Below are 24,159 nucleotides of genomic sequence, written 5' to 3' on the forward strand. Positions count from 1 at the left end.
GTCAGGGAAGCCTTCTTTGACAAGATGACATTTGAGCAGAGACCTGAAATGAGGAAGTGAGTGGGAGAGAACTTTTTTTTCAGTACTGGGAGATGGAACTCAGGTCCTCACACATGCTAAATACACCCCCAGCCCTTTTTATTTTATTTTGAGACAAGGTCTTGCTAAGTTGCCCAGGCTGGCTTGAACTTGGAATCCTGCCTTACTCTCCCACAATAGCTGGGATTACATGTGTGTATCACCATGCCTGAAGAGAACTTTCCTGATAAAGGAAACCAGTACAGATGCCAGGTGCATGAATAAGTCCAATGAAGAGAGAGCCTAGTGATTCAAAAGCTGCAAAAGTAGACAATCAAACCAATGAAGGCCCTGGTCAGCCTGGTTAAGGATTTGAACTTTATTCTTAAGTGTGATGAAAAGCCATTGGAAATTTTTGTTTTATTTTCTTTTGTTTAATCAGCATATCTGATTTATATGTTTTAAAGATCTTTCTGGTTGCTGTATAGAAAATGGCTTTCAGATTAAAAGTAGAAATAAGGAAATCAGTTTAATAGCTTATAAGTAGCCTGAAAGACAGATTGTGGTTGATGCCTTCAAAGATCTCTGGGGACGGTACTATGCAAATTTATAAAACAAAAATTTACAGACAATGATATATGCTTACAAATGTCATCCACTTTTTAAGTTAAAATCATAACAATCAAGGGGTTTGTCTACATCCCCTGAACTTCTTTAGATTACAAAACCATAGAAGTTTCTGAATAAACCAGCTACTACCCATCTGAACTTATTCTCAGCTGAAAAACAAAAACTTAAAATAACTCTAAAGTTGAGACTATGATGCTAAGTGAAATAAGCCAATCCCGAAAAACAAGGTCAAATGTTTTTGCTGATGTGTGGAAACTAACCCATGATAAGGGATGGAGGGCTAGGAATAGATGTTCAGTAGATTAGACAATGGGGAATTTAGAGAAGGGAGGAGGGATAGAAAAAGGAAAGACAGTGGAATGAATCTGACATAATTTTCCTATGTACATATATGAATACATCACAGTGAATTCCACAAGAATGGGATCTTAATTAGAATAAGACATATTTCATGCTTGTATAATTATATCAAAATTGATTTTACTGTCATGTGTAACTAACAAGAACCAAGAAAAATAACTCTAAAGTTGAGAGATAAATGTGAAATTACTCTTGAAAAAAGCTCATAATTTATTTTATAAATAACAATATAAAAATTGTACAAGATAAAGCAAAGTAAGTGATATTATTAGCAGAATCCAATTGATCTTTTAAATACAACAAAAACAACTACTTACAGTTTTCAGGAATCTCAGCATTGTCCAAGAATTAGTAAAGTTCACAATTTTTTGAGTTGAAGGTATCAGTATTCAAAGTTCAGTTAAGTTTAAAGTGAATTTTTTTTCACTTGGGCATAAGTTAATATGACTAATAGTAGTGACCATTGACTTTAGAAAATGGAATTATTAAGTGTCCAAAGTCAAAACTTTAAAACATTTTCCCAGGACAGATAGTTCAAAAATAGGAAAAGACCTGAATAGACATTTCTCCAAAGAAGATATTCATGTGATCAATGGACATATGAAAGGATGTTGAACAGCATTTGCCATTAGGGCAATTCAAACCAAAACCACAGTGAGGTCTCACTTTATGCTCATTAGGATGGTGATTACATATATCTTTATCTATCTATACACACACACAACAGAAAATAACAGATGTTCGTGAGTGTATGGAGACATCAGAAACCTTGAACACTGCTAGTGAAAATGTGAAATGGTTCAGTTTGGTATGAAGACAGTTTGGCATTTTCTCAAACATATGATCCAGTAATTCCACTCTGGATATATTCCCAAAAAATCTGAAAGCAGAAATTCAAACAGATGTTTGTATTACCAATATTCATAACAGCATTATGCACAATAATCAAAAGGTAGAAACTGCCAAGAGGTCCATCAAGAAATGAAGGGATAATGAAATGTAGCATATATATACAGTAAGAATATTATCAGTCTCAAAAGGAAAGAAAGTTTACACCATCTGAGAACCAGTTGGGACAATTATGCTAGGTGAAATAAGCCAGAAACCAAAGGACAAATATGGTATGATTCTACTGACATAAGATATATAGAATTGTCGAATCCTTAGAATCAGAAAGGAGAATAGAATTTACTGGGTGCTGGGGAAAGTGTGTTTAGTTCATTTTCTGTTCCGATAACAAAATACCTAAAGCTGGAAAGTTTACAAAGAAAAGAGGTTTATTTAGCTCAGAGTTCTGGTCCAAGAGCAAGGCACCAGCATCTGCTCAGCTCCTGGTGGGGATCTCATGCTGTGTCAAAACATGGCAGAGATGGGAAAGGAGAAGCAAGCATGTATATAAAGAGGAGGTGCACATGTGTGAGAGAGGAAATGGGATGAGAGGGGACCTTGCTTTATGAAAACCTGCTCTTGAGTTAGCTAGTCCAGTCCTATGAGAGCAAGAACTCACTTGTAAGAAAAAAGCATTAATCCCTCCTAAAAGATCTAATAACCTCTTATAGGCCCTACCACCTCTCAATACCATTACTTGACCATTAAAATTTTGACATAAGTTTTGGCAGGGACAGAATACATTCAAAACATAGGTGGGGAAGAAATGGGATGTCATCATTTAATGGGAATAAGTTTCAGTTTGGAATGATGAAAAAATTCTGGAAATAGTGGTTGATGATTGCACCCCAATGTGATTGATTGTACTTAATGACACTGAATACATACTTATAAATGGTCAAAATGCTAAATTTTATGTTAGACTTTTTTTTTTTTTTTTTTTTTAACCACAACAAAATCTCCATCTCCCCCCAGGAGATGTATCAAGGATAGAGACAAGGTAGGTAATATGCTCTGAGAGTTCACCCTTTCAAAACTCTTATGGAGGCCAGCACCACAACTTGTGGAAGGTACAGCCCCTTAATGCTCACAATGACTCTATTTTCAGAACATGACAATAGCTTCTCTTCCCTACAGGTACCAGAGGTTTGTGATTTATCTCATCAAAGTATCCATTTTTCCTCTACTGTTTGTCCCCCAGACATCTTTGAGAAAAGTTTTTCAGAAAAATCTATGACACTTACTTTCTTTTGCATTTCAAATATTCTAAGTTGATCAAGAAAGATGAAGTTGTTTACTAAGTTGAAGTTTGTACACTTACGATTTTCTTATGTTGATTCTTAGTTTGGATTTGGTCTCTGGCAGGTGACTTGAATGTTATCAATACTTCCTACGCATTTTGTTGGCAACAATTATGCCTTGAAAACCCAGCTCTTGTAGATGTTTCCTTGGTTCAAGCAATAACGAGTGATCCCGGCAGCTAAAATGTTATAATTGCCTTGTATCTGCTGGCAATTAAGATGCACCATACAGATTGCAAGTCATCAGCACAAGCAGAACTGTGGTATGCAAGAAGGATGCAGATGACAAAGGAACAGAAGAGCCATAAAACACAAAAATATTAATAAAAATATTTGAGTTTTAAGTGAAAAGAATTCTGTATTAGCAGTGATTTGTTTTTTAAAAAACACCAAACAGTCAATATCTTAAAAAAAAATCCCTCTGGAACAAGCTACAAGAAACAATTTGAGTTTACTTTAGGCAAATTTTAGTCACATAAAAGAGATAACTAGAAGAAATATTTTTCATAATCTGTGGAGATTTGCATCTGCCAAAGAATCCTCAAATGACCCTCCCTCCACTTCATCATGTTTAAGTGGAATCCCAAACACTGTTTCAGACCTGTAATAAATGTAGCAGTGATGAAATCTCCCAAAGAAATAAGAACAAAATGTTCACACACCACATGAGAAAAACTTACCAATAAAAAAACACCAGTGAGAAAGGCAGAAGGCTCTAGGTTTGAAACAAGTTACCTGACTTGTCTTTGAAGTTACTTATATACTCAAGCCCCCACTCTAATATCTTAGACTTTCTAGTCTCACAAGTGCCTTGCCCTTTTGTCTCCTTGTCATTACTCATGCCATTTCCTCTAAATTGAAATTCTCTCCTTTACACCCAGCCCCTAGTCTCCCCAAGTACAAACCCCATGTCATGTGACCCAATATAATTGCTGTATCTCAGTGAAGCTTTCCCTGATCTCCTTACATGGAAACTCAGTCTTATGAAGTTCTATAAGGCCAGCTGTATCCCTCTGAAGGCATTTGTACATGGTACTATATTTCTTCATATACACATATACATGATTGAGACTCACAGGTTATGGAAGGCTGAAAATTAGGCAGGGCAGACTGTCAACAGGACAGAAGCATTGGGTAAAAATGACACCACTCTTATTAAGGTCATATCCCAGTACTTCCATTGACTCTGGAAGCCAATGCAATCTCTTCTCACAATTCTTCATACTTCATCACTTGCTCAAGGTTCAAAAAGTCTTGGTGGGCACAAGACTTTGGCTAATCCTAGACTATGTGCCTATAGTCAGAATGTCAGGGTTCTGACTTCCTCAACTTTCATAGTAGGTGCCTAGACTCTGCCTCCCCCAAAGACTCATATAATGGGAGAATACCTGTATTTACCAGAGAATTCATATATTGAGTGGCCTAAAATAAAGAACAAAAATTTACTACCCTGCAGTATCCATGTCTTGACTATTCTGAAAAACTCTAAATCCCATGAAGTCAGAATTTACATCTGACTCATAAATTGTACCCCCAAAGTCCCTAGAAAAGTATTTTGCTATCTGTCTTATTTTAAAGTTTCTAGTGTAAACAACTCCATGACACTTTAAATTGCTCAGATATTAAAATTTCTGATGTCATCTATAAATGTTTGATAACTAATAAGAGAATGATGCCTTTTTGAAACAAAGAAGCCATAGTGTTTTTACATGTAGGCCATTTTCTGTTACTATGACAAATACCTGAGATAATCAACTTATAAAGAGAAAAAGTTGTTCAGGCTCACAGTTTTGAGGGTTCCAGTTCATGATTGTTTGGCCCCATTGCACTGAGTCTGTGGTCAGGCAGTACATGATGGCAGGAACTCATGACAGAGCAAAACTGTTCCACCTTATGATCAAGAAACAAAAAAGGTAAGAAGAGAGAGTAGGATCATCCAGTCTTCAAGGGCATGTTCCTATGTGATGAAACTCCACTTATCAAAGTTTTCACCACCTCCCAACAGCGCTGAGGGGACCAGGTCTTTAAACCCAACCTACTGCATTCCACTCCTGACCCCCAAAGGTCTTATTCATCTGCACAATGCAAAATGCATCCACTCCATCACTAAAAGTACCCAAATTCTTAACTCTTCTGAATTTCTCAAAGTCTAAGTCTGATTTTTCATCTAAGACTCAAGGACAATTCAACTGAGAGGTCCTGTAACTATCAAATCAAATGAGTTACATACTTCTGAAATACAATGGTGGGCAAGTACAAGGTAAATATTCTTATTCCAAAAGTTAAATAATAAGGATGGATCAAAAGAAAGACCAAAACCCAAAATGTATACATTCAATCCCAATCCTCATGTATAGCATCCAGATGCACTGTGGTGGAAATGGGCTGCCAAGGACTGGAAAAAATCACCCCTATGGATTTGCTTGGTTGCAGCCACCTAGCCTTTCTCTTGGGAAGAATTTTCATGCTGTCTGCAGCTTCCCTCAGCAGGTGTTGGATGTTGCTGGGACTTCTACCTTCTTGGGGTCCCCATTGCAACTTTAACTTCACTTCTGTAGCTTCCCTGTGCATTGCCTCACTGAAAGCTCTTTGTAGGAATTTTAGCCCTGCCATACACTGCCTGACCGCCAAGCTTTTCTTTGCAATATTAGTGGAAGTATCATAACTCCATAAGACTTACATTCTGCATGCCTAAAAAACCAGACTCATGGAGATACAAAGATTTCCCTCCAGAGTAAGCAGTACCTGGACCCACTTAAACCATGGCTGCAACAATTCCTGAGTACTTTGCCAGCAGAACAGGAGGAAACAAATCCTGGGAAAATGATTTCCTAGGTAGTTCTACATGGGCAGGGCACCCAGAGGTTTTCTTCTGAAATGTTTTTGCCCTGGAAAGTCTTCCATTTTTTAAACAAATTTGTATTTCTTTGTCTCTGAATCTATGACAGCTACAACCTTGCCAATTTCTGTGACGTCATCAGGGCATCTTTCCTATTGTATCCAAGCAAAGCATTTGGCTTTTTAAATTGGCACTAGCAACTGCATCTTCCTTGTCCACATCTTTATACACATTCTATTTCTGGACAAGCTGAAAATTTTTCAAATTTTTCTGCTCTGCTCTTTTTTGCTCCTGATTATTCAGCAAAAGCATTCAATTATACCCATGCCAGATACCCTGTCACTGCTTGAATATTTTGCTACTTTGAAATTTCCTCCACCAAGTGAATGTGTCCATTACCTTTAAACTTGGTCTCATACAAAGCCTCAGGGAATGGACAAAAGGTAGACAAGTTCTTTGCCAGACTATAACATAAGAGAACTCTAAAGCAATTCTCAATAGAATCCTCCTGTTAATATTCTGATCTGCTGAGCCCTCACCAGTATTACCCTTTTAAGATCTATTGACAGAGTTCTAGACTTTCTCCAGGCTGCTCCTCTAACATCACTAATAAACCAATTCCAAAGGCTCCTCCACATTATCTTAGGTAAAGCTATAATTAACAGCCCAATTTTTTAGAACAAAATTTTGTGTTAGTTTGCATTCTGTTACTATAACAAAATACCCAAGATCATCAACTTATAAAGAAAAAAGGTTCATTTGGGCTCACAGTTTTAAAGTTTCCAGTTCCTATTCAGTTGGCCCCATTGCTTTGGGCTTATGGAAAGACAAGAGTAAATGGCAAAACAAAACTGCTTACCTCATAGCCAGGAAGTAAAAGAGGGAAGAGAAAGACACCAGGATCCCACAATCCCCTTTAATACCTCCCCCAATGACCTAAAAATCTGCCTCTTAAAGGTTCTACTACCTTTCAAGAGTGCCATCTCGTAGACCACACCTTTAACATTTGGCCCTTTGGGGACGTTCAAGATTCAAATTATAGCAATGTATATTATCTCATTTAGTTTTTAATCAGATTATTTGTTTTATAGTTTTAATATAATTGTAAAAGCATTTAAAACTAACAAAATATTCAAATTCTGTTCTTGAAAAAGATGTCTTTAATCCCCAATTAACCATAAATCTCTATTATCTGCTCAGTTCCAGAGTCTAAGCAACTCTTCATTGTAATTTTTCTCTGTCAGATTTCCATTTAGTGCACAGAATAGCCAACAATAAAAACATCAGTCTATTTCTTCATTTAAAAGTGCTTATAATTCATAAACATCATAAATATATCATTTCATTTAATTTCCCACTTCTCCTTGTTGATAGCTTTCCTTTATAATTACTTCATTGTATCCACCTTGTTTTAAAGTTTTTTTTAGTTTAAGAATACACCACACATCTTAAAAATTTCAGATTTATCAAGTTTCTAATGTCCTCTTAAAAATTCTATCTTCTCAGGGACTTCTGTGCTCCTCATGAGAAGCATCCATTTCCTGTGCTCATCCACTACTCAGCACACACAAAACATTTATTGAACAAATTAATAATGAGCAGTAACACACGTTATGGAATTACAGGTACGTCTGAATCGAGCATATAAATGGCCGATATTAGATCTATGCTATCATTATTAATATGTGATTGCGATGTTCTCAAAGTGTGGTTCATGATCTCCCTTTCAGGGCAGGGGATCTACATGATCAAAACCATTTTCATAAGACTACAGAGACATTTGTTTTTCTCACTGTTTTTACATTGACAATGACAGCATGAAGGAAATGTTTGGTAAAACTACTGGAACCACAGCAAGAGCCCACTGTTCTAGTCATTGTGTTCTTCACTACTTTGTGCACACATTTCAAAAATGCCAGTTTTAGCTTTTCCGTGTCTTTGAGAGTAAAAATTATTAATGTTACTCCATGTCAACTCTTGAGTTCACTTCTTAATACACTGTGTGATGAAATGGGAAATGTGTATAAAGTCCTTGTGTTTGTCTCAAGGAAAACACTTGCACCATTGTTTATGCTGGGAACTGAAGCAGCTGCGTTTTTGTGAAACTCCATTTTACTTGAAAGAATGACTGGCAGACAAACTATGGTTGTTAGGACTTGGATATTTGACAGACATTTTCTATAAAATGAAATAATCAAGCCTGTCACTTCAAGGTAAATACCTTATAATATTTGTTATTCATGACAAATCCAAATTTCCAATATTAGAATTTTGAAAAATGTGATCCACCATCATGTTCTTAATACTTAAGTTTTTTATTGAGTCAGTAGTGATACTGATGGATGTAATTTTTTATTGTATAATAAAATGGGCCAGCATTTGGAAAATCTGCATAGTAAAATTAATAAATATTTCCCAAACAACTAATGCCTGATTTGTAAAAACATGCCATAGTGAAAATATCCATTCAGTGTTCAAACCCAGTGGATTTTAGTGGAACAGAGTATGAAAAGAGTTTAGATATCACATTGCACTAGCCTTTAAGAAACTTCCACTTGTTGAATTTGGGTGTCATAGCAAAGAAAAATATCCACAACTATATGCAAAGGCTGTTAAAATACTACCCTTTTCCCAAATGCATACATATATGAAGTTAGATTTTCTTTATATAACTTCAGTGAAACAACATAATGGAACAGTCTGAACACAGAAACAGATATGAGAATCTAGCTGTCTTCTGTGAAGCCAGATGATAATGAGATTTGGAAACAGTGCAATTCTTTACTATTTTTAAATTTTGGAAAATATAGTTCTATTTCACAAAAATGCTATTTGTGTTACTGTTTAATAAACTTTTAATACTTATTTTCAAAAAAAATTTCTAATACGGTAAGTATTGCTAGATATAACAAGTACTCTTTAAGTTTCACAGTAATTATTTGTTATTGACTATAACATTTTCTTTTTAAAAAACTAAAAGATCTTATTTTTTGAGTAATTTTATATGTACATAAAAATTGAGGAAAAGGTACAAAATAACTGTAAGTCTCTTTACCATTCCCTATGTGCACATGCATGTACACATGTGTACACACACAGTATTTCATATATATATGTATATATAATACATGTGTGTTAACATGTTGTATTATCAAAGTACGCTTGTTACAATTGATGAACCAATATTTATACAATATTATTAAGCAAACTCATTTCACTCTTTGTCATGTCCATTTTATGTGTTTTGATAAATATATAATGACATGTGGTCACCATGAAAGAATTATACAGAGTAGTTATACTACCCTAAAATTCTCCTGGGCTCCACCTATTCATTCTTTTCTCCCTCCCACTGAACTTCTTATTCACTAATTGAAAAATATCTTGGTTGCTTGCAAGTTTGGGCAGTTATGAACGAAGCTGCTGTAAAATTCATGGGCAGGTATTTGTGTCGACATAAGTTTTCAATGCATTTGGGTAAATACCAAAAAGCATCATCACTGGATTGCAAGGTAAAGTATATTTAGTTTTGTAGGACACTGCCAAATTGTCTACCACAGTGAATGTAGTGTTTTGCACTTCTTCCTGCAATAAATGAGAGTTCCTGTTGCTTTACATCTTCACCAGTATTTGGTGGTGTCAGTGTTTTGGAATATATGTTCTAATAGGAGTATAGTGATATATCATTGTTTGAATTTATGATTCCCTAACATATGATGTGGAATTTCTTTTCATATTGGGTTAAGTTTTAGGAGTTCTTTATATTTTTTGGATGCCAATCTATTATCAGATATGTGTTTTGTAAAGATTTTCTTCTAGTCTGTGATTTTCCCTTTTCATTCTCTTAACCATTATCTTTGACAGAGCAGTTTCAATTTTAATGAAGTCCAGCTTACGTATTTTTTCCTTCATGAATCATGCTTTTGGCATTGTATCTAAAAAGTCATTGCCAAACACAAGGTCACTTAGATTTTCCCTTTTGTTATCTTCTAGGAGTTTTATAATTTTACATTTACATTAGGTCTATGATCTGTTTTGAGTTAATTTTTGTGAAGGGTTTAAGGTCTGCATCTAGATTCACTTGTTTTGCATGTAAATGTCTAGTTCTAGGACATTTGTTGAAAAGACTGTTTTTTTTCCCCATTGTATTACCTTTGCTCTTTTGTCAAAGAATCAGTTGACAATAATTGTATGAATCTATTTCTGGGTTCTTTATTCTGTTCCATTGATCTGTCAAATTCTTTTACCAATACCACACTTTCCTAATCACTTTAGCTTTATAGTAGATCTTGAAGTCAAGTAGTGTCAGTTCTTCAGTTTTGTGCTTCGGCACCATATTGGCTATTTTGTGTTTTTTGCCTTTTGATACCAACTTGGAATCAGTTGTTGATTTCTACAAAATAAATTTGTTTTGAATGGGATTACATTAAGGCTATAGATCAAGTTGGGAGGAACTGATGACTTGACAATATTGAGTCTTCCTATTCATGTATATGGGGAGTATCTCTCCATTTATCTGGGTCTTCCTGTATCTCATCAGAGTTTTGCAATTTTCCTCAATATAAACCTTGTACCGATTTTGTCAAATTTCTAGTTCATTGCTTTTGTGCTAATATAAATGGTATTGTGTTTCAATTTCAAATTCCATTTGTTCATTTCCAGTATTAAATATGATCTCTTAGTTTGACTTTTCATTTTCATTCTCTAGTTTCTTCCCCCTTCAGTAATTTTTAAATTTGTAAAGGAGTCCTGAGTTTGCAATGTTTAAGAACTACCAATATTTTGTAATGATCATGGTCTTTGGAGTCATGTGGAACTAGGTTTTAAATCTAGCTTTAGCACTTCCTTTCTCCATCACTACAGGTAAATTGTTCATCTTCTCTTAGTGTCAATCTGCTTATAGGTAACATAGGATAAAAATAATAAATACCTTACAGGACTGTCTTTAGGATAACAGTGATAATATCTGGAGAGCCAAATGTACATAGAAAGAACACAATAATACCTATTGTTACTCATATTGTTTTGACCTAGTAATTCTGCATTGCAGAATAGAGTTCAAGGAAATAACTCCAAAGGTGGCCTTGGCGTGGAGGACATTTACACAAAATTCTAAACCATGGTAGAAAGCAGGAAAAAAGGGACAAGGTAAATACATTAATTGTACTCTAACAATATGATGGACTAATCATTAAAATTAACAAGTGTACATTATTGGGCTGACTCATGAAAATCAACATATGAAAAAAGCTTAAAGGAAAAATAATATTAAATAGTGTGTAAACACATTAGTGTGTAATCACATGATGTTCCTTTTGTATAATGACAAATATTAGAAGTTAATTTCAAGCAAACAAAAAGAATTGAAGATTAGTTCTTCTATAAAGCTGCTTACATTTGTGGTTCTAAAATTGTAAAAAATTTCTATTGCTTAATGTTTTGGAGGTGTTTTCGGTGGTTATCTTCAAGTGTTTGGAGGTATTAGATTCTTTCTGAAGTTTACATATTTTATGCCCATCATTTGCACTAAGATCATTATAATGTTATTCCTTAAGTCCATTGTACATGTCAAGTGCACATCTCTTGTAAGTCTGCTATTACTATGATCCCTCCTTTGAAATATTTTTACTATGCTCTTGACTTTCCATTAACATAAGAGAGCACTAAAAAAATGAACTCAAACTGGGGGTGATGTTAAGTGGTAGTATTTGTCAAGTATGTGAAAGACCCTAGGTTCCATCTCTAGCAACATAACACACACACACACACACACACACACACACACACACGCACAGCAGAAGAAAAGAAATGAACTAGGTTTACATGAACTCTTCCTACCTCCCAGTCTTCTGCTTCCCCTCCTGTGCCTTTCATATAGCAAACATTCCTTTGCACATTTCTAAACCTCTCTCATGAAGACTCGTGTAAGTTAGGTTACACAGGGTGTCAAGTCATGGAAATAAACAAGCACTGGAGTAGAAGTCAGCCGTTGAGACCCATTGCTGTCACTAACTGCATGATTTTTAGAAGTATTTCATCAGCCCTCATTTTCTTCATGTACGAAATGAGATTACATAAATTATCTCTTTCCAGTTTCCTTCCAGCTTTAAAAATTGCCTGAAACCTTTAGTAAAAATACAGTTATGAATTCTGAAAATATTCATTATGATTTTTCTTTTCCACCTTATTCTTGCTCCTACATAAGTACTGCTGCTTCTACTGTTCTACTCTAGTCAGATCTTCCATGGTCACAGCAACACCCTGGCTCTGCTCTCCAGGATTCTCTCCCTGATGTAGAGTAGGCATCTGTCCAAAAGCTATTCTCAGGGAACAGTTCCACGAGGCAGGGGTAGGTTAGATCTGGTTATTCACACACTGTTGTTGCTATTCAGTGAAGCCATTTCTATGTGCTAGGCACTTTCTTAAGTGCTTCACAAACATTATTTCATTTGTTTTAAACAACTACCCGATGAGATAGGTATTTTAATTCATGTTTTATAGTTGAGAAAACAAGCCTCAGAGGTTGAGAAATTTGCTAAAACCACACAGGATTTTCTCCAACATTATTTAAATTGGACATAAAAAAAAAAAAAAAAAAAAAAAAAAAAAAACAAAACTCAGAATACTGACTGTCTTTCCAAGCTATGCTTTCTAAGCAGCACATGTTTGGATACCATATTTTGACATTTCAGAATCCAATTATGACCATAAGAAACCCCAAAAGCCTACTTTACAAATCTAACTGGTTCCCTTTCTGCTTCAGAAAAGAATTGCAGTATTGCTGATGATAGTCATTAAGATGTGCTAATGTGTTTTCATCAGATCACCTTTAACCTTTAATTCTAGTAAATCAATAAAGAATAATATACTTTAGATACTGTCATTCAAAATGGAACTTTCTAGAAATGACACAACAAAATTCTAAGAGTATCTCCTCTCTGTTCTTAAGAATTCATTTCATTTGCTCATTTTCCAAATCTGTGCTTTACTGGATTTCAGTTCTTTTCAAAGAAGGTTTTGTTTTGGTTTGGTTTTGGAAAGTCTTACTGTTTTCTGTTCTCTACTTCTAAAACACACCTTGTTTTTATTTTGTAAGTTTTACTTTCCTGACTTCTTTTACATTCTGTCCATTTAAGATATATCTGGCAAAAGTCTCCCCTTTTTTAAAAAAGTTAACCATTAGCAATGGTATTTGAATTATTTGAGCTTTTTGTTTTTGAAACACTTTGGTCATGAAATTAATATTTTTAGTGGAAAATAAAAAGCTATTAACATTATTCCTTTTATTAACCAGCCTTAAGTTGTTATCCCAAGGAAAAGCGAATTTTCTTTCTTTGAAAGAATAGTTCATGTTACAACACAATAACTCTAAGAGAATCTGTTGACTAAGATATTACTTTTTGAGGATCATGTCACAAATAACTTTTTCCTAGGACTTTCCCAATGGAAATCTGCCCTCAATTTCTTTGTCATCATCTCCTTATTTCTTTTTTTCAGGTACTTTCCTTTTTCTTGCCCCATGAATCATTTATTTTCTCACCTAATTTTTTTCTTATTTTTTTTCTTTTCTGAGGACTTTTCCTATAATTCCTCCCCTAAGATTTCTTCCAAACTTTCAGTTTACCAATCTCAAAAATCTCTTACCCTTTGTTGAACTAGTTTATCTCTTTAACACAAAAATTAGAGTATAGAAAAATGAGACACAGTGTTTGAAGGTTGCATAAATCATTTTTTATTTCTTTAGCCATTTCATTTTATAACTTAACTGAAATAAAAGAGAAAGGAAGTAGATGGTTAAAACTGGAATACTGACTATCAAAGATGCTAAAAGAAATTCCTGTCTTTTATTTATGTGATACTTTTCTCACATGGAACTCAAGTTATTTTATGCATTGGACTTTCTATGTGGTTTTGTGAAGGAATCCTGCCCTAGCATCCTCCCTCGGGAGATCTAGTCTCCACCAGAGTCAATACAAGGTGACAGCAGATCTGAGAAACCTCAGCTGTAATTATAGTTTCTCCCTGTCATAGACCTGGAACACTGACATAGCCATAGCAAGGACCCATTTTTCTTTCTGGTTCTTCAAAAAAGTGATTAATTTGGAGAAATGATCATAGGCAGATAAAGAGGCAGATAAATAACAAATAAATAGGAAGGACAAGAAAAGGGAAAGAAAACCAGAGGACAGAAAGAGAAAGACAAGACAGAAAGTATATGAGAAAGAAAGTAAGGACATTCAAAGGTATTGCTGCCTTAAGTACATCACCTTAACAGGAGATAAAATCATCATGAGTTTTCCAGAAGCAGGCGAGTCTTGGGAGGCAAACCATAAATGCAGTTTTGACTATTTAGGTCTGTCAAATTTCTATAATTCATGAAGTATGTTTTAACTCAGATTATCATTCCTTGCCCCAAGTTTTTACTCTTGATTAATACAATTATTTAGATGAAACAGCACTGTTGTTTTCTTAAGTTTAGAACTAGACACATAATTTAGTAAGGTGGTACAATACCATATTTGCTTCTTCATGCTGCTCCCTTTTCTAGCCTTTAAAAATAATGTAATTCATCACTTATTATTTTACCAAAGGTTTGCAAAGTCTGTGAGTTTATAGATGGTTCTGTAGAACTAGGCATTAAGGCCCACGTGTCCTCTGTTGGAGGTGACTGTACCTAGTAACAGACTCAGTCTCTTTTAGAGCTACCAAGTAAAAGAACTCTCTAGAGCCATTTGGGAAAGACAACTCAGCTGTTTAGTTTCTAACCCTTTGTCTTGGGAGCTATTAAGTATAAAATTATTTCTATTACTACTTCCCTCTGAGTGAGCTGTAGGAATTCCCAGGTTTAAACATTCCTTTGAGGATTTAGCCACTATCTGTGGGCTTCCCAAGAAGAGTGACCTACTGAGAAGTCACAGTCAGGAAGCATCTCTACCAGCAATCAGACCACTTGCCTCTCCTTTTCCAACCAGATGATATACCCATTTTCAAATCCTTATTACTGAGATGCAGGGAGAAGGAGAAGATTAAAAACTTTTCTGAAACACTGAATCACTCTCTCACCCCAGAAGCACTCTGGTTCTTTTCATTTTGCACATTACTTCCTAGTTCTGTCAATAGGTAAATATATTTTTACATGGTTGTAGTTTCAGATCCTCTTTCTTAAAATAATGTCATTATTTGAAAGCTGTTTCTTTCCAAAGTCACTGGTGCTGTTTACCTCTGCAGGTGGACCATGTTCATGCAATGTGAAGGACTGGAAGAAAGAGCACATTACATAATCTTGGCACTGATTTCCAAAATCTCTAGCCTGCTATCTGACCTTATAAGTCTCATCTCAATTTCATTTTGTGTTCGTACGTTAAAATATCACTCCCTGGTCTAGTGATGCAGCTCAGTGGTAGAGTGCTTGCTTAGCATGTGTGAGGCTCTGGGTTTGATCCCCACCTTTGAAAAAGAAAAAAATTTTTTTAAATATTTCACTCAATAGTGCATTTAATTTTGTGTGAAAATCAACAGATACAATATCTGAAATTTTAAGAACCCATAAAGTAGTTTTCTTAAAAAATGAAAGGCAACCAAGAATTGCTTGAGCCTATTTACAAAAGAGTGGCTAAGTGTTGCCATGGAAGATGTGACATCACTGGGACAATGAATGTGAGAACCTTGTCTGGAGAGTCACATTCACAAAGGCGAACTAAAAGGAACGGGAGACATTGTCTGCCAGAAGATTTAAACAGCCTCGGAAAAGAAAGTATTATGTATAGTTGAAGTTCTATGATGTTTCTCTCTTAGTGTTCCAAGGATCATAAAGTCGTAATTTTTATCTAGAGATGGATAAAAAGTTTTGGTTTTATTTTTAGCTAATTGCCTGCTATGATTTCAGATTTTTAAAATTACTTAAGCTTACTTGCAAAATTCTGTTTTATACCTATTCACATGGAAATTACTCAAGAAAAACTTATTAGGAAATAGGAAATATTGGAGAATAATATTATGGTGATTCTTCTGTTCCCCCACCCCAGACACATTTAAAATTTGTACAGCTTCTTTTCTGTTTCCGAAAGTGGGAAAACTATGTTTTACACATTGCAGGACTTTAAATGGTCTATATGACTTCTAAAGAGTGTTAAAAGAATTGTCCTTAAGTCTACATTTGTCTATGCCTAGAATATATTTTCATCCTTCTCTCATATCATTAATCTGGTGATTAATACCTTAAGAAGTCACCTCATCACTCCTCTGCCTTTAGGTACAAATATGTCTTGATCTAATCTGGACAAATTTTGTCTCAAGAGCTCAAACACTTTTCTAATTGTCTGTTTTATTTCTAGTTGTACAAATCCAACTTGCTGCGGGGCCCTCAGATTCTTTAGATTTATTTTAGGGCACCTAACAAGATCTGTCCTGGGTATTAACTGTCAAGATAGGACAGTTGATCTTTGGTGTTTTCCATTTCCCCATCTGAGGCCTCTTCCTCCAGGTTCCACCTGCCACACACTGGTGACAGCAGCTCTGGGCGAATACTCTGGACCAGCTGGCCAGTGAACCTGCAGATCATTCTTGGCGTCAGATTGAGCCTGACTTTCACTTCCATGGCATTTGTTCCTTTTTCTCTCAAGTACGGTAATTTCCCCTTAACTGTCTCTACACTGTTTACTGAGGATTCCCTGCAGACTCAGGAATATATACTCCAATTTTTAAGTTATTTGCTATAACAAAAGGTGAAAATGTGTGCATACGTGTATGGCAGCCTGAATTCCTTTTAGATACATGACTTATGTTGGTGTGGAGACATGAGTGCCCTCTCAATGTAGATCCCCTCACACAAGTGAGATCAGATGAGATCAGGAGCACAAAAATTGAAGTTGGCGATGTGGAAAATTCAAGCCCCTCTTTCTGCCCAAGATCTTACCAAGTCTTGGGGAGAGACCTTCACCGTGTGTTCCAATGTCACATGTTTTTGTAATGTGTGTTAAGGGTAGGATGCTAAAGCCAATGTCAAACTAATAGTGGTCTCTTATCCCTTTGACTTCACCTCTTAGTACTTGCCTTTATGTTTGATGATGGTGGAGAAGATGTAAGTATTAAGGTTCTATGTAAGGGGAAATTCAGTGTTGTACTACATTTAATTTAGGGTTTCATGGAATAAATAGTTTTTCTCTTGGTATCTGAGACTCATATCTAGTCCATACCCTTGAGGATACCCAAATCTGCAGAATGCTGGAAGTCTCATATACTAAAAAATGACTGTAGTATTGGTATCACCTACTTTCATACTCCTGTATACTTTAAATCACCTGTAGATAACTTACACTTAAGACACTGTAAATTCTGTGTAAATCGTGGTTCTACTACATCGTTTAGGCATTAATAATAAGAAAAAGAGCCTATATATGTTTAAAATAGATACAATTAAAAAATATTGGGCTGGGGATATAGCTCAGTTGGTAGAGTGCTTGCCTCACATGCACAAGGCCCTGTGTTCAGTCCCCAGCACCAAAAAAAAATATTTTCCATTCTTGGTTGAATCAGTAGATGTAGAATTTGCAGATGTGGATGACTGACTTGTTTATGTGGTTTGCAATCATTTTTATGATTAGTTAAGTTATAGCTAGATTTCCTGGTGAAAGAATAGTTTCATAATACCAGGAATACCACCCACTATACTGAGCCACCCAGTGTCATGACATTAGGTGCAAAACTAATATGTATCCATCATCAGTGGGTCCTGTTGCACCTCTTACCAAGACTGTGTCGGTGTGGTGAAGTATGTTTGAAATGTCTTAAGTTACACTATGGAAAGTTCTCCCAATCATTGTATGTAGATAATTGTGAACAGAAGTTTCCATTTGCACTGAAGCCGTAAATATAGCTTTCCAGTTAAAATGTATAGGATGATGCAGCATCCACAATCATCAACACCCCCTATAATTTTTTTTAAAAGTTGTGATGCAAATTGTATGAAATAGAATTGATCAGAAGCTTTTGTAAGGGCACAAACCTATAAGAGTACTAAAAACAGCAATTATGCTTGTGTGTGGTTGAAATAACTTATACATCCAAAACATCAGTATGCTAAACAAATTTTGATCAACTCTACTTTAAGAAAGACTGAAGTGTTTTTCTACACTCATTATAGATAATATTACAAAATAGCTGTTATATAAAGAGCATGCTATCAAAAACTGTAGATGAAAAGTATTGTAAGGATATGCTAGGCAGTTAGTTAATTAAAATATTATGTAATAGTCCCAGAAGTTTGCAATATTATGGAATTTACCAATATTTACTTTTTTCTAACATATTTGGATTTATATTATCTTTCTAATTTTTTGCATAATTTTGCACCTGTGTAATTTGTGTTTTTCTTCTTTAAAGAAATCTCCCAAGTATTGTAAGCTTCTGTCTCTGAAAAACCTGAATCTGCTTCTGAATGAGATGAATTAAATCAAGCTGGTCCCTGGCATCTGACATAAAGTTAGTTAATGAGAAATTAAGTTACTAAGAAAAAGTATAAAAAGTAGTATAAGCTAGGCAATGAGAAAAAAAATGTATTTTTAAAAATAAAAACACTTTCTGATTGATATGGGTGGGGTTACTTAGGAGAAAGTAAAAAAGTAAGTGACTTTGTAGTATATTTTAATTTTTTCTGTGTTTATTTGACTCTACCTCATCTCTGCCATTCTGAAAATATACTATTAGTTGCTTAGTAATGGAGGAATAATAAAGCTAAGCATGTTTTATAAATTCTGGGTATAGTGGGGTTTTTTCCACCTTGATTTAAAAAATAGATTCTTCCATTACATTAGAATAGTGGTCTCTAAATTATGAGACTCTAAAACATATATAGTAAGATTCAATTGATTACTGAATTAAATTGTCTTCCCTCCTTGCTTTTCTGGGACTCTGTCCAGAGGAGCATACTTTTCATCTCAAGTATATTTACAAATTCAGTTCCTTAGAAAGCATAACTAGTACTGAGGACACGCCAAGCTATAAGATCATTCAGTGTCTTAGAACCAGTTTTTTTTTAAGGGGGAAGTTTGCTGCCTTTATACATTCTTGTTATGATCATTGGTTAATTCTTATCCTTCATTCCAAAGGTCTGAAGTTCTGGGGCATGCAAAGACACATTGCTGATTATAGATTCTTATCTCTGGAATTTGCATTTATTGTTATCCTTTTGAGATCTGATCCTATCTGTCCCAAACATGTAGCCAAACTCCTCATAAAGTGCTACTCACTTTTGTTGATTTCCTATGGACTGAATTCTTTCACAATGAAGAGTAGTGGTGTTACAGAATAAGCATGGAGAAACTCTTTTACTATCACTAATGTCTTGGATTTTTGTCTTTCTTGAGTTTGATCTTTTCTGCAGTATTTATTATCAAGCTTTCAATTTTCGATATAATTCTTACAGACAGTTTATAGGTGATTAGTTGTAATAACTGTATTGAGAGACTTTAAAGACCCAGTTCTACATGTTGCATGCTCTTCACCTCCTTACTTCAGCTCTAAAACTACTAAATGGTTTTGTTCAAACTGTAAAGGAATACAACATAGTCCCTAGAAAATGAAATTATGAAAAGTGAATTGTGTCTGCCACGCTTTCTGTATATTATAGTGCCATCTGGGTATATAAAACATTCTATCAAAAAGGTTTTGAGAGAATATATGGGAGAAGCATTGGGCTTCACTTTTTTAAAAATTCACGAATTTTATTCACTTGAAGGCCTGTAATTAATCCACATATGGGTATTGCCATTAAGTATTTGACCCTTACATAAACCTATTGTGTTCCTCGTGTTGGAAGAATGACTCAATAGACATTTGTGAATCGCTAAACAAGTATGAATGATATTCTATAGATTGTTGCACAAGATCAGAAAAATTAGCCCCTAAAATACCAACATGCCAGTGGACCTACCAAATGGCACAACTCAGTGTTTATCAAGTCCTAAGTCTATTTATTATACCATGTTCAAAAATTGTAAGGAAAGTATGACCCTCTGTATCTTGATTGCATTTTAATCACACACAAAAATAATTTCTTCCATGCAACTGATCCATAATCTAAAAACAGCTTTACTCAAACTTTTTTTTTTTTTGCTTCTTAAATGCATAAGTTTATAAGTTGTATCGAATCAGAAAGTTTTCAGTCTGTCTGCCTGCCTTTTTTCCTTTTTTAAAAAAAATTTGTTTGTGCATTATACTTATGTAACAGTGGGATTCATTGTTAGACACATTCTAACTTCTTACTGACTTCAACACTTTCATACCATAAATCCCAGTTCATAGTTCAACTGCAGGAAAGTGCCCTTCACCCAATTTTTTTTTTAATATCCGCAAATTTTAAAAATTCTTTTTAGTTATATTTAGCATTAGGATACATTTTGATGTAATCACAGAAGCATGGAATATAATTTGCTCTAATACAGTCCCCACACTTTTTCTCTCTCTTCTCTCTCTCCCCCTGCTCTCCTCCCTCTACTCTACTGATCTTTCTGTAATTTTTACATTTATTTATATATTTTAAATTAGTGCTTGTGGATATACTTGATGCCGGGATTCACTGTGCAGTCAGGAGGCTGACACAAGGAGTATCTCAAGTTCAAGGCCAGTCTCAGCAATTTAGTGAGACCCTGTCTCAGCATAAAAATGGGCTGGGAATGTAGCTCAGTGCCCCTGAATTCAATCTCCAGTACCAAAAAAAGGTAAGAAACAAAGATGATTGAGATGGCTGAAGAGAACCCACTTAGAACTAGATACAAAAATCAGGAATTAGAGAAACCAAGAGAAGAGTTTAAAAAATGGTTGTATGTTCAGTAGAGTCTGTAATCTGATGGTGAAAACAATGAGATTGAATTCAGCAGTGAAGGGGTCACAGAGAGCAATGGTAGTAGCGTCATGGGATACTGATTTTTTTTTTTTTTTTTTTTTTGTGGCGCTGGGGATTGAACCCAGGACCTTGTGCTTGCAAGGCAAGCACTCTACCACTGAGCCATATCCCCAGCTCAAGTCATGGGATCCTGAATGTGAGGTTAAGGAAAATGATGGAGGAGGAAGAAGAAAGGTAAAAGGGATAGGGAAGGGACAAGGAGGTACATGTGAGTGCTTTTGGAAGAAAAAATGTTATTTATATGCCAAGGAAAAAAGAGCTAATATGATGAGAAAGGTACTAGAGAGAGGTATTTGATGGCACAAGGATTTTGTGTGTGTTCGCGAGGGATTGAACCCTGGGGGCAAACTTTCTCAAACTTACTCAAACTTTCTAGCAAATCATTAGCCAGTATTACACAGAATATTCAGATTTTATTTGGCCAAATTTCACTTTGCTAGTACTTTATATATTTTATACACGTATAATATTTTAATGTATTATTTAATCCAGTTATTATATAATACATTTATGTATCTTTATATATGTATATATAATCCTTATGCACAAAAAGATTTTAACCTAAACCCCCAAAGGGTTAACAAAAGAACTGGGAATCAAAAGACATAGATGATCTCATTTTGTTTTTTGATTTTTTATTTGATATGTGTTTTATTAAAGTAATACATATGTAGACAATGCCCATTTTAACAGTAGGTGAATATAAAAGAAAAAAGTTAATGTCTTCCCCATTTCCTTCCCTAACTCCATACCTTCCAAGGGACCAGGAATAACAGTTGTTATCCTTGCATATCTTTCTCTAAAACAACACAACTCTGTAGTTCATATTTTACTCACGACTAACTAGGACATAATATATGAGACTCAGGGCTTTAGTTACCTAATAAGGAAGATCCAACCTATCATAAAAATTTTACTTTACAACTACTAGGGCAGCTAAAATAAAAAAGACAATAACAAATGTTAGTGAGGCTATGATTGGAACCCTCATGTATTGCTGGTAGGAATGCAAAATGATGCAGCCACTTTGGAAAGAGTTTGGCAGTTCCTCAAAATTTTAAACATCAAGTTACCATATGAACCAACAGTTCTATTCCTAGATATATATCCAAGAGAAATGAAAACATATGTCCATGATGAAACAAATGTTCATAGCAGCATTATCCATTGCCAAGAAGTAGGAACTACCCAAATGCCCATGAGCTGATTAATAAACAAAATGTGGCATATCCACACAATGAGGTATTATGTATCCATAAAAAGTAATGACACATGCTACAACATGGATAAGCCTTGAGAACATGCAAAATGAAAGAACCCAGCCACAAAAGATGTCATATGATTCTGTATATGAAATGTCCAAACAGAAAAATCTGTAGATGCATAACATACACTAGTGGTGGTCAGGGGCTAATGGTTGCTAATGATTGCTAATGGTTATCTCTTTTGGGTAAGTAAAATTATCTGTAGTTAATTCTCATGATGGCTGCTTAATTCTGTGAATATACTTAAAACCACTAAACTGAACATTTTAAAAGAATGAATTTTATGGATGTATGAAATATACCTCAATAAAGCTATTCAAAAGAAAAATGAGGATGTTTAATTCAGATGTCCTCCAAAATCTCTATAGAATTTTCCTCTCTTAAACACTATGTGCAGACAATTCTTTGTTCTTTTCTTTTGTTGGCAAATTCAATTCAATAGCAAATTCTTACCTTTTTCATTAATTCCACTGCATTTTCTCCATTCCCTTAAAAATGGTTCTTTGTTGTTATGGTTTGGATCTGAAATGTCCCCCAAGGACTCATATGTTATAGGCTCGGTCTCCAATGCAGCAATGTCCAGAGGTGGGGCTTTTAGGAAGTGACTACATGGTGAAGACTCTGACCTCATCAGTGGATTGATTCATTGATAGATTCAGAAAATGATGGAAGCATTACTGGAAGGCGATAGAAACTGTAGGAAGAGGAGCCTAGTTGGAGGTAGTATTTAAGAGGGAGCATGCCATGGATGGGCATATCTTGTTGTTAACCCCTTCCCCTCTCTCTTTTTTCCACCTGCCATTACTTGAGCAGTTTTCCTCCATCATACCCTTCTTCCATGGTGTTCTGCCTCACCTCAGGCCCAGAGTAATGGAACTTGCCAACCATAGACTGAAATCTCTGAAACCTTGGGTTAAAATAAACCTTTCCTCTTCTAAATTGTTTTTCTCAGGCATTTGTACCAGCAATGAAAAGCTGACTAACTCATTTATATTTATGTTGAATTTTAATATTTATTCTATGACATGAATGTCAACTTTTAATCCAGACAATATACAGAATGTCTTAGGAAAGAGAAAACAATGAGTTAACAGTTGTCACACTATTGTCTTTTTGGCTTCATATTACACAGTAGGGTTTGTTATTCATCCTAACAATTAATAAAAGATTCAACAAGCAAAATGTTAGACAATCCTATATGTATGGAAATCATTTTAGTTTATAATTTTTTAGTGTGATTGCCATACTTTATAGCCTCAAAAAAATATGCAAATAAGAAATGTTAATTGGTTGTCACTGCTCCAGTACAACCTAGAAGGTAGGGGGTTTACAAACTTCATTCCGTCTAGGAGGTAGAAGAGACTACATTCGCATAAGCTAGAAAAAAACATCCAGTGTCCATTTATGTTCAGGTACTTTAGAGAAAGTTGGATCCAGGTTAATTAGTGTCTGTGGGGAAGCTAAAGCTTCCTTACCACATTCTCAGTGCAGGCACTGACTAAAATTTTCTTAATACCAGAAATCATTTCCATTTCCTCCTTGCCCATACTTCGTACATAGAAAATTGCTCTATTCATATTCAGAAAAAGCAAACTTTTTTGTGCGTGTGTGATTTATAGAACTTAATAACGTATCAATATTGGGTAAATTATAACAAATATAACACATTAGTGCAAGACATTAATAATGAAAGATATTGTCAGGAATGGGGTCATGGTGAAATGGAGAGTTCAGTGGCATATGGGAACTCCTCTGTATACTCTTTATTAAGTTTTTTCTGTTAACCAGAAAAAAAAAGAATTCTGAATTTCAGCACTGGAAGTACTGACAGGTGCATATTTAGAGCAATTAATTTGAAGATGAGAGAGTATAGCACACAATAGATTAAAAAATAAGTCATCATTTACAAGTAGTTTTTAAATAATTTTTATTCATCACAAACTCCTTTATTCTTCT

At 34.9% G+C, this 24,159-nt stretch overlaps 1 protein-coding gene across 1 annotated transcript in view; it reads left to right on the plus strand.

The window, feature by feature from the left end:
* The window catches only part of DNAJC5B (DnaJ heat shock protein family (Hsp40) member C5 beta), a 220,354-nt gene that overhangs the window by 16,664 nt on the left and 179,531 nt on the right, over positions 1 to 24,159 (plus strand). The window contains exon 3 of the mRNA XM_079105389.1: positions 16,520 to 16,657. The gene's annotated coding sequence lies outside the window, so the exon portion shown is untranslated. The remainder of the gene's footprint in view (positions 1 to 16,519; positions 16,658 to 24,159) is intronic.

This window comes from Sciurus vulgaris (assembly GCF_902686455.1).
Source record: "Sciurus vulgaris genome assembly, chromosome: 1".
NCBI classification, from domain to species: domain Eukaryota; kingdom Metazoa; phylum Chordata; class Mammalia; order Rodentia; family Sciuridae; genus Sciurus; species Sciurus vulgaris.